Raw genomic sequence first — 12,544 nt, 5'->3', positions numbered from 1 at the left:
AGCAACCATTGCCTCACACAAGAACTCTTCTACTTACGCAGAACTGGTCATTGGCGGATCGGTCAAGAGAGGGGGTTTCAATACAGAAAATGATAAGCAGCTTTTTGCTCCACTACTCAGAAAAGCCAATCTCAATCTAATGAACAAATACAACGTTTTTAATTTACCATAACTTCAAAAACAACTTTTCGGCAACCTAGAAGTTAGGAAGTTTGGAAGGAGCTCATCTTGTCACTAGAATTGGATCCCTGAAAGGAGGTTTCCAGAGGATTCTGGATCAACCGATGTACTAGTCAAGTAGCAAGAACATTGGCTAAGTGCTCCAGACTTTGCTCCCAGTATTCCTAAACCTTCTCTCACATGGAAATTTCCGCATGTAAGTTAGGTTTATTTTGCCTCCTCTAAGAATAAAATTACCTGTTATGTTCAACAAGGATCTTTTCCTACCGCTCCTTTATTTCACGTATGCAGGAGTCGTTTATATAGTCAAGTGTAACAAAATCAAGTTCCTGATCTATGCTGACCAAACTCAGTTTTTGCAATTGCCCTGATTACTAAGACAGAGATAAACGCCAAGCCAAAGAGGAGTTTGCAAAGAAATCGGAATTATGAATCATGTCATGATAGCCGCCTGTCCTGAAGTTTACCAGGGGCAAACAATAATGAAAATCTCAATAGACGAGGAAGCAAGTTCAGCAAGCAGCCAGTTTTGCAGGCAATTCCCATTTCTGAGTGTCAGCTCAGAACAAGAGGTATTTACCTGACCAGGTAAGTACCACTATCCGCAGTGTTGATATTTACTGAATGTTAGAAATATCTCATCCTACTCAGGCTCACACATTGTGTGATACTTCATAGATTAAAAGTCTCTTCTATCACACCATCTAGCTGTCTATCACAGGTTAAAGGCCAGGTGAAACTAAATTGGCCAGAAACAGTGCAAAATCATGCGTTTTGACAATTAACTAAATATTCCACAATAAACTTTCATTGTTCTGAATGATCACCTTAGGACTGGCTTCCACTGTAGTGGACACAGTAAAAACCTAGAACAAGCCACCTATATAGTAGGTGACAAAACGTCATTCTATTTCAGGAATACAAGTTCAGAAATTTGTTTTCATAGAAAAAGCCAGAGTTTGCCATAGTTTGCATTGAAATTGACATTTTAGTGAAAACTACTTCCGTGAAACTTTTTTCATCGAAAAACAGTATCTATTTTCAAGGAAATAAATTCCTACTTTTACTATTTGTTTTGTATATCTTTTGAAAATATGTTTAGACATGGTTTCAAATTGAATACCGATCTTTGCGGCATATAACCAACCAGTGGCGGCTGGTGACATTTGAAAGTGGTGAGGCGGCAAATTATTGCCGGCAAATTATTGCCGGCCTGCATGGCGGCAAGTGAGCGTAGCCAGTGAGCCCGTACAACCTCCAGGGCCCCGGGGACCGGGGAATTAGAATAAAGATGCACAATGCTGCGCATGGAAGATTCGAACTCGTGATGGCACGAGGCGCGTAGAACAGCGTTCATGCTCTACATGGAGCCAGGCTCACTTTGCTCGTTGGGATAAAACTCCGAGGCTGCCTGTCAGAGCATGACTTGGAGTCTACAGGCTTGGGATATGATGTGTGGCATGGAGAGCAGTTGTGTATGTGGTTCACATGTTGAACGTGCTTGAACCCAGAGCCCATGGCACACTAGGATATAACACCATGCCTTTGTTCCGATAGGCACCTTGTGCATTGCTTTCTTCAAAGGGGCACTTTGCAGCTGTGTTGCATTCTGTGTTTGAGAATCACAGTTGCTCTTGTTGTCAGGAGGTGGTCTGTACAGGGTAGGGTGCCAACGCCGTGACCTCTTGGCGCCAGTGCAGTTCGAAGGGTAACTTTTGATGGTGCTGATTTCAAATTGCAACCTGATGGGCATGAGATGGTGCGTAAAAGCAGGCGGTGCCAGGGAGCGCACGCCGAGCAGATAATCTGTTGAGTGTACTCAAGCCTAGATGCTGCTCTGGAGGATTGATAACGCCTTACTGGCTAATTGGATTAGTCATCTCTGTGTGTAAATTGTTGTACAACAACAGGAAGATAGTGGGTGCAAGACACACAACGAGTCCTGTCCAAACTAGGAAAAAGACCACAGATGAACATACCAATAATAAAAGAACTGGGATTACTAAACTCGACATACGTGTTAAAAATGTTATCATACAAAACAGCCCCTTCTAAACACGACATTCGAATTGATTGGGAGATTTGAACCTATTCAACTTCAGGCTATCACAGTGTGATGCCCCATAATCCATTAAAAATCTGGGCGTCATTCAACCCATCTGACATCAACACGTTCTACAGCAGGTAACCACCCAGCAATCCAATCAGCATAAGACATTCTGGGACACAAACATTCGATAACCTTAATTGGAATTCATTTCTGAGCACATTCGGGACACTGAAAGTACGAAATAATGCACCCGTAGCATGTAATGTAAAGCACCTGAATGCTGATATAATTCAACACACAGCAATTCAGCACAACTCTTACCCGGGAAAATTTAGCACACAACACGTTCAACCCACAGCAAAACATGAAAACCATGATCAGCTAAATGTAACCGCAAACTCTCACTCCTGTTGAGGCCCTTCAATATTAAACTAAGCCATCGACGGTACCCCACTCTGTGCTACTCCTCGATGGCTGAAATTAAATTAACCCCATAAATCACCACAAAGAGCTCAGTCTCAGTGCATAAAATTCCTGCCATTTACAGTGTGCCAACAGTGCCAAAAGGAGGTTGTAGAACAATTTAATTCTGGCTTTCGCTTTTTCACTTCATGTGCTTTCTGGAGGTCGCCTAGCAATAACTGTCTCTCTCTAACGATAAGAGTAAATTAATGACTTATGTATCGTGACATAACTCGTCCCGGCTCTTGTCAGTATATCTCTTACAGCCTGATTCATGAAGCTAAATTGCACTCGCAAAGGGCAAGATTCTCAGAATCTTGCCTTTTGCAAGTGCAATTTTGGCATTTGGGATTCACAATCCCAAATGCAAAAATCGCTAATGAAGAATTAGCTAATATGCGAGGATTAGCATTTAAGGAATCTCTATTAGAGATTCCTTAAATGCTATTCATGACACTTTCAAAAATTGCGATTTTGCTAATTTGGGCCGCTATTTACCGAGAGGTCAGACCTCTCGGTAAATAGCAAAAACTCAGAAAAATGCTTTTAAAAGCATTTTTCTAAGTTGCATGTTGCACACACACATGTCCGTTGGACATGTGTGTGCGCAACACCTGTTCAAATGTGCATTTTAGGGGTGCTACAGGGTGTCCTTTGGACACCCCTGGCACCCTTAAAATCGCTATCTTATTTGCGAGTAGTAAATTGCTACTCGCAAATAAGGGATACTCCCCATTCATTCCAATGGGCCTTTTGGCCCATAGGAATGAATGGGGAGTTATTCCTTTTTTTGCGAGTAGGAAATTTCTACTCGCAAATAGAGAACATGTAGGAATCGCTATTTATTTAGCAATTCCTACATGAATGCCGTTTTGCGTGTCCTCAATAGCGAGTCGCTATGATTCGCTATTAGGGCCACGCAAAACGGCCCGTACATGAATCAGGCTGTAAGTGCCAGACTATGCAGTATGCAGGGGTATGCATGCCTCACAAATGAAATTTAACAAAAAAACGTGTTTGCATAAGTGTGGGAATTTTCAATATTCATTTTGGGGGAGGAATTACACCACCTTAATAATAAATATCTTTCTAGACTGAACACAATTCACTGATACATTTTCTTGATAAATATGTATTAGATGTAGGCAGTAACAAAATAAGCATGAAAGTCACGAAACAAAACATTTATAAGGCACAATAGCTGGTTATCGGGGATGGATAACCGGACACCAAGAGCCCTATGAGTGAATGAGAGAGTCATTAAATAGTATCCATCAAGGCATTGGCTGTAATTAAATGCTTTGCCGCTGTTCATATGCACTCTGCAGGTGTTTCTTCGTTTCTCCTTACTACTTCCGGAGGCTTCCCTGATGCGCTGCGCTTGGATCGTATTGTTAGCACTATGCAGATTAACAAGCGAGCCGCCATGTTACCTTGTTTATTTCAAATTTCTTCATGCTGATACTGACGAGGATTCGAGCCTGGTTCTGCAGTTTGGGTTTTTGCGGTTTTATAATAGCGCGAACTCGACTCGAAGGCATTGAAGCGCTTACATCAGTTACGTTACACAAGGACACATTAATTATTTTTTTGGGTTGACACGGGGAAATTAAGTGATGTGCCCAGCGTCAAAGGAGCAAACGCCGAGGCTCGAACATGGTTCCATGGGGTGGGCAGCTTTGGCCGTTAGGCCACATCCTCTCCCCCAAGTCCCCAGCTCTAGCCCCTAACCCCCCACCTCTATAAAAGGTGCCAGCATGCTTGAAAATTAAATGTACAGCCGTCAAATGTGGGCCCTGGAGGATTACTTCTTCGGGTAGCGCGGGAGAGCGGCAATGAACGCGTGTTCCCTCTCCTCGGTGTAAGTGTATTTTAGTGCAGCTATGACCCCAACCCCCAGTGCACCAAGAAAGCATATCATCATCAACTTGGTGTCCTGCAGCACCTTGATCTCCTGGGCCAGAGAGGCGAAGAGCAACTGCAACACGGGTCCCGGGAACCATGTTTACTGGAAAGAGAAAGGTAGTTCGAGGAAAGGAAAGATCCGGGGCTGATTTAAATATTTTTCCCAACGCCGCTGCTGGTTTCCAAATTGGTCCGTTACTCAAAGTGGTTAACTGTTCACACTATGCAGGGGCAATAATACTGACTGAACGCACGCACCCCTTAACCACCTCCACCTGGGCCTCTCGACTGCCTTGCTACCTCACTTATGTAGCTCTGGGTTGTTTGGAAAAGCCAGCTGCATTTCTTCACAGCAGAGAATTAAAAAGGGTAAATTTAATTTACCTGACCGCCGTCCGTCAGCGCATCCTGGGACCATGGCGCCTCGGAAACCCCGCTCTCCGTCCTCAGCCAATCGTGGCACTGGAGCAGCGCCAGGATTGACACAAGGCATGGTTGCTTTCTGCCCGCCTGCCCATTAGGAGAGCGAGGTTTCGCTCTTCTAATGGGCATGCGCAGGCACAAGTGCGCATGCGTGGGCAAGGCTGAAAAATTTTACTCCGTCCCCACTCATGCGCACATGCTGCTGCCTGCACCAGACAATGCCTTATGCCTGTCAGTCAACATGACACAGGACCGCCCACCCCCTTCAGACTCTGAAGGGGGTGGGCGGTCCTGCATCATGCTGACTGACAGGCATTTGTCCCTCGGCGTTTTGAACTTAAGTAAACTGAGAGTTTACTTCAGTTCAGAGTACTCCGAGGGAGCTGCGGGTGCAGGGGGGGCAATGCCCCAACGCCCCCAATGGACCAGCCGCCACTGTTACCAACAAGTAGCAATATTTATCGCTAAATAGGCTTAGCGTCGATTTATTTATCGCTGAGCATTGCCGGAATTTATCGCTGAGATAATGTGCTATTAGCAACGTTTATCTCCAAAGCAATACATTTTCTGGCGATAGCGGTGAAATGCGTGAATATTGCTGAAGCGATATTCACGCATTAGTGACGAAATGCTCTTAGCCTTGTTATCCACCTCCCATTGGATAACATGGCTAAGAACTGGTCTGAGCAGGCGTTAGTTTATGGAGATATTCGCGCTTAGCGCGAATATTTCCAACGCTACGCCTGTGTTGGTAATAGGCGATAGCGATGTTAGAGACTGCTGTCAGTCGCTAACAGGTTGGGTACGCCCACTTTGCATGTCATTAGCGATAAATATCGCTGACATGCAAAGCGGGCCCCAAACCGCTCGCTATCGCCTACAAGCTGTCGCTAACTGCTGTTAGCGACAGCTTGCTAATAGGGCGATAGAATTATCGCCGCTTAGCGGCCGAAAACAGCTGCTAAAGCGGCGATAATCCACTATCGCCACCCTTGATAATATGCCCCTTTATCCTAACCATTTACCTTTCTCAATTTTGAACCGTTACTCTTGCCTTACCCTGTCCCTTACCTAACTCTATCACTGAAGCTAACCCTGAAGATTACCTTACCCAAATATTTACCTAACCCTAATTGAAACCCTATTTTTTGATTTATCCTAACCTTTTCCTTAACAGTTACATTAACTCCACTGATGACTTAAACTTTTAGTTATATCCTATTTCGATGTAAGGAGGCTCTCTGATTTGTATTTCTCTAAGTTTGTTTTTAATTAAAGTATGTTTGTTATCAAAGCCTGTTTTTTAAATCTTCTCTGTAATTTACTGGAATGAAACAAAAAAATCTGCATAGGACAAGTATATTTGCTGTTTAAATTGGTCAAAAGACCGAACAATTTCTTTCCACCCCCTTCATAAACATTTTATTGAAGTCGTCATTGTGCCAAAACTAGATGGTGGACATTCGCTCCATCATTGTCCTTCATCTAGTACTAGTGCCCATCTCCCGCATCTCCCATCTTGTATTGACAGGTCTAAAAAGGCAAGTTGTTTATCTTTAATAACCCCTTCGCTGCTCATGACGAGCTCAGCTCGTCATGAGGCACACGATCATCGTGTGCTTATGACGAGCTGACCTTGTCATGAACAATGGGATCATGCAAAGGTCAGCACAGGAGGGGAAAAGTCATAGCAGCCAAGGTGTTAATGGTCAGAGTAAACCTGAGGTAGGGGTTCTGTGCATTGAGCCATCTCCCAAACTCATGAATCTCATCTGCTGTCCCTGTCCGTATCAATATATCACACCCATTTTTAAAAAAAACATTTTATTGATTTTACATACAACAAGAAGGGGGCCTAGAAGTCACGCCCATGTCAGTTAGCAATATTACAACCAGGTTATATGAGATACAAGTATGGCAACGTATAATACCTATGGCATCATTCCCTTCAGGTTGTGAGAATAACACAATATTTGCTCTCAGCTCTGCACCTGTATCTGTATGCCATTTCACCTGCAAATAACCTTCCCCAACTGCCCCCCCACCCTTCCCACCCCCAGGCGTGGCACGTAAGTCCAGGTCATTAAGATGCAGTAAATGTCATGGTACTTATAGAGCGCACTGTCACCAGGCGGTCACCTTGCGGTGTCGCCTATGCGGCTTCCTGTCGCTGATACTCATACCGCTGTGGAACCCCTCCTGGCTTTCCCTGTGAAGTGTCCACTCCTGGGCACCCCCAGGGTGAAGCCAGGCCTCCTTAGCGCTGTTGGGGCCGGTGTGGAGGCTAAGCAAGCTATTGCCCAGAGTTGCAGCGTGGGGCCCGTGATTAGAATAGGCACCGAGGCGAGAATTAACAGGTCCGAGGAAATTGAGCCCGAGACCCCGCCGAGGCGGGAATCGAACCCTGGTCCCTGGCCAGAACTCTGCATCAGGGTCTGCCGCTCTAACCATTGACCCATACTCCTCCAGTAAGTAGAGCAGTGGCTCTACTTACTCAGTGAGACGTCGACATTGACTGGGATAGTGCTGAGGTGGAGCATGTCCCAGCTAGGTAATACATTGCCATCTCTGGTAGTGAGGCTTCAGATCACAATAGTCCTGTTACTGCCCCTGCGCTAGTCTGCGGCCGTTGTGAGGTCCCCTTAGGTGGCATCTTCATCGTTGTCTCCGGGGGATTTGAGAGCCACTACTAGCGCCTCCCAAGCTTTTGCACCTTCTAGCGCCTTCTCACTCCCTGTCCGTTTTGCTATCTGTACTCTGATCACCCCTTCACATTCGGCTCACTTAAGGAATTCTGCTTTCCACCTTGCTATGCTTGGACCCTGTTTCGCTTTACAATGCATGGTTATGTTTCTCTTGGCAGGAGTAGACCCAAATCTAAAAATGTATTAGTGATTTTATTCTTGGCATGTGAGGGAACCAGTGTAAGATGCAGCGTTTCAAGTTCGGCTCTATCTCTCTATCAGTGAGATCTGATAATAGAGTTGTTAGCTCCTCCCAACAGCGGTCTAGGAATCGACAGTCCCAGAGCATGTGTTTAAAATCTGCGCCTGCTGCACAGCATCGCGAGCAAGCCACCGAGTGGGTTGGGAAGTACTTATTGAGCTTTTCCGGAGTAAGGTATGTTCTATGGAAAATGTGGAAATGCACTAAATGGAACCTTGCATTCCGGGTACTCTTCCAGGCTCTCTCCACCAACTCCCTCCAGGACTTGTCCGGGATATCCTCCCCAATATCAGTTTCCCACTTGAGGTTCAGGTCCGTCAGGAGAAGTAGTGATTCCACTGTCATCCATCTATATAGACATCTATATAGACATGTTTACTGCTTTGATTCTAGCTGCTGCCATCACTACGTACTGGCAGCCCAGTGATATCTTTGGCTCTGTGAGATCCAACCCCCAGTGTTTTCGGATAGCTGCAGTTAGGGCTGTATACAGTAGGAAATCTCCCCCGCACAGATCACAACAAGCTTGTAGGTCATTACACAGGATAATGGCTCCCTCTTCATACAGGTCTTCTATGCTAGTTAGCCCCGGCTCCGGTCAAGCCCCCAACCTCTGCCAGTTACCTCCGTGGGGCAGGGTCTTGCACATAAGTAATGAGATTTCCGGTGCATAGGGGCATCTAATGTTGGTCCGCCGCAGACATCTGTTCCAGCATTTTCAGGCTGTGCTAAGTTCCAGGGTGAGGGCTGTAGCCTTGACAGGGAGCCGCAGGATAATGCATGGTAGGAGAGGTAGGGTCCCGAATTCCTCTCTAGGCTATTCTTCCTCTCTGGTGTCACTCACTACCCACTGCATGAGCCATTGAAATTGTGCTGCCAAATAATAGGTCTCCTAATCAGGGACCGCTAGGCCCCCCTCTGCTCTCTGTCGCATAAGAATAGCGAGCACCACTCTACGTCTGCCAGTGCCCTAAATGAAGCCTGTGATCATCGATTGGAGCTGTACGAAGTATTTTGCCAGGATCCAAATCGGTAAGGTCCCAAAGTAATATAATTACTTCTGGAGGGTGACCATTTTGCCACTATGCCTGCGACTGATAATGGTAGAGAACCCCAGAATTCAAAGTTATGTTTCGCTCCTCCGATGGCCTTCCTTATGTTACCCTCTAGGATGTCTTCCTGGCCATGGTATATTTGCGTACTCAGGTATTGTAGGCATTGTCTTCCCATGCCACCCCCTCCGTTTCTTGTGGGCCTATTCTGCCCCTTCACACAGGAAACAGGCAGGACTTTGTCCAATTCACTTTAAATTCTGCGACTCTACTGAGTGCTTGCAGCAGGTTTTTCGCCCCTAAGTTTCATTCCAGAATCAGCTAGAAAAAGCAAAAGGTCATCGGCATATAATGCTATGTGGAGCACGTTGAGCCCTGGGTATGCCCGCCCCAACCTGGCCCGCGCTGCCAATCAATATATTGCTTCCATAATCGGATTTTTTCATGGAAGGGGTTGTTAACATTCTGGATCACGTCGGACTCGAAGAAGTGTACGTACAGGCAGGCTAGGCTGGGAGTGAACGTGCGCCCCATCAATGCCCCATACACTTGAAGATAATAGTTGCCTTCAAACTCAAAGAAGTTCCTTATTAGTGCAAGGTGGGCCAGATCAAGAACGAACTCCTTGGGGGTAAATACAAGTATATCACTTGTATTTTTATTAGAGTAAATAACGCATCTCTTGTGTGTAGTATCGTGTGCAGCAGTCTAGTGTTTAGGATAGACTCGTGGGAGGAGCAGGAAAGGGAGGAGCAGGAAAAAGGGAATGGGAAGTTAGTTACGGGTAGGCACGTAAGAACAAAGACGTGTTAAACCCTACTCCGGGCTCCTGTGGTAATTAAGGGGAAGGCGTGACAATGGCGACGAGGGTGGGATGAGTACTGAAGCCCACATTGCCTAAAACCCCTGCCGCCCGTGAACGGCCAAAGAACAGAGAGCCTGCAGCCCGTGTCGGCGCAGCGTGTGAAGAGCGCGAAATCGGAATGCTCCACACGCCGTGCCTGAATGCTGCCCCAGGATCCAACGACCGGTGACCGCAAAAGCTGCCTGCACTGGTGGAGGGCCACCCGGAGCGTCCCTGATTCGGGAGAAACGTCCGGAAATAAAGAAATACGGCGCGAAAGCGGCATAGAAGCCAGAGAGCGCCCAGAAGCCAGAGAGCACCCGGGGACAAACTGCCACGATCGGCGGTACAAGGGTGAGTCCCAAAGGCCTGGAAGCCTGATTCAAAGACTAGACAAGAGACTTAGGCCAGCGGTGTGTGAGCCAACTCCACGATCAGGCGATCGTGTGAAGCCCTGACTAGCAAGCGCTGTTGAGCGCTGGAGCCGCCTAAAGCCGAGCTCTGCTTGGCGCCCAAAAATCGGGAGCTCACTCCCGATGCGTGAGATTTGGCACGCGGTCGTCGAGTGAGCGCGCGACCGAAGAAAAGTGAGGTGGGAGCCTACCCCGACCTCACCTGGATGCTGCAGCGCTGCAAAAAGGTGAAGGGACCTGGAGAAGAGTTGCTGCCTCTGAGACCGGCTGTCGGTGAGTCCTGGACGAATCAGCACTGATTAGAATGAATGGAGAGGAAGTCTCGTGTTAACTGAGACTTCAGCGACGGCGGCCATCTTGAAGTCAGGCAGCCTGTAGAGACACCCCTGTTCAAATGCCAAGCGGCCATCTTTAAGTCAGGCAAGCAGAGCTTGGAAATGAGCATTGAAAAAAAACATAGGAAACAAGCATTGGCGCACAGAATAAACAAGCACTGGCAATAGCAAACAGAATAAGCACATGCAAATGCAAGGGACAGAATAAGAAAATAAACACAAGCAAAAGCAACAATAAAGACAAACAAACACGAGCGACTGCAAGAGAGCAAGATCAACAAACCCAAGTAAATGAAAAAGGGTAAGAAGAAAACAAGCACGAGCAAAGGCAAGTACCAAAGTAAACTTCAGAACCACGTGAAGACAAACAATTAAAGGTAGAAGAAGCGAAAGCGGGAACTCACAGAGCCACGAGTCACGCATGGTGCAGCTGAATGGTGGCCATTTGACCTCAGGAGATCCAAGCCTAACTCACTGATCATACCGAGACAGTCGCGCCAGGGGCCGACAACATACAATAGTCACTCGAGCGCAGCGAATCTTACCAAAACCTAAGGAAACAACCAAACAAAGACTATCGGCCGAGGGGGGGTCAGCAAAAGAATACAGGAAGGAAAGGGAACAGTCCTGTGACATTGTTATACATTTCACCATCATGTCGGCGAGAGAAGAAACACACACATCTAAACCCTGCATTGAAATACCATCCCCGGTGACGCAGACCAACAATCAGAGTTTGAGTCTCCAATGGAACAGGTGGCTGGAATCACTGGATGACTTTCTTGAAACAACTGGTGAGCGAAGGGATGGAAAACGTCTACTCTTGCTACTTCAACTTGTAGGTCATGAAGGCCGACGCTTAATCTGAACATTTTCAGCAAAAGACACAGAGACTTATGGAAAACTCAAAGAGACGCTACGCGCTCATTTCGACACAAAGGACGACGTGGATCAAGAACGCATTGCCTTCAATGCGGCACGGCAGGAACCCGGAGAATCATTACCAAACTTCATAACAAGGCTACAAAGTCTAGTGCACCACTGCCATTTCAACACATTTACAGATGAGGAAGCAGTTCGACTCCGGGTAATTGAAGGGTGCACAAAACCTGAAACAAAATGCAAGATCCTTCAAGGGCAGTTCTCGCTAAAAGAAATCATCAGGAGGGCTGACGTTGGAGAGCGGGTTAAAGCAAGACAATCAAGACAATCAGCAAAAGAACTGCACCCGAATGCAAGTCACGAAGATAAAAGAATGGAGACGTCTCTCATGTCTGTGGAGAAAGTCCAAGAAACAAACAAAATCAGAAAGAGGGATGGCGAAGGCAGAATAGAGACAAGACAGTGGAAGAAACCAAGTGACGTGAAACACCCTGAGTTAATAATACAAAAGGCAGTGAAGGATGATTACGACAGCCTCACTGATACGTCTTCATTGAATCATTCAACAGACATCACAAACTATTCGGATGAAGCATCAAGTGAGACAAACCACACAAAGGAGACAGATGACAGTCTGCTCAATGGATATGTGGGCAGGACCAAATACAGACGAGTGGACAAGTCACGCCAACTCTGGACACCGGTATACGAACACACTCGAGCAACACACTGCCCATCAAATGTTGTAGACTCTTCTGAAGAAGCACCAAGCAGGAAGACCCATTACACAAGTGTCACTGCCGTTAGTGCACCCAACAAACGAGAAGAAGAAACAAATCACATGAGGCGTGGTAAGCCACTCAGGCACCGGAAAGAGATAGGCATGTGCACTAAAGACATCCACGACAATGAGAAAACTGGGGAGAGACAGTTAATGTCATGTGAGAGAGACAGCGATCAAATGCTCCACGACCAGACCAAAGAAATAAATGCGTGGCTAGCAAATAACCTATCCACAGCAATAACACAAAAGACACCTCAAAAGCTACACT

The sequence above is a fragment of the Lissotriton helveticus genome, chromosome 11 (genome assembly GCF_964261635.1).
Source record: "Lissotriton helveticus chromosome 11, aLisHel1.1, whole genome shotgun sequence".
Lineage (NCBI taxonomy): Eukaryota > Metazoa > Chordata > Amphibia > Caudata > Salamandridae > Lissotriton > Lissotriton helveticus.
The sequence above is the reverse complement of the archived record's forward strand: the minus strand, read 5'-3'. Positions refer to the sequence as shown.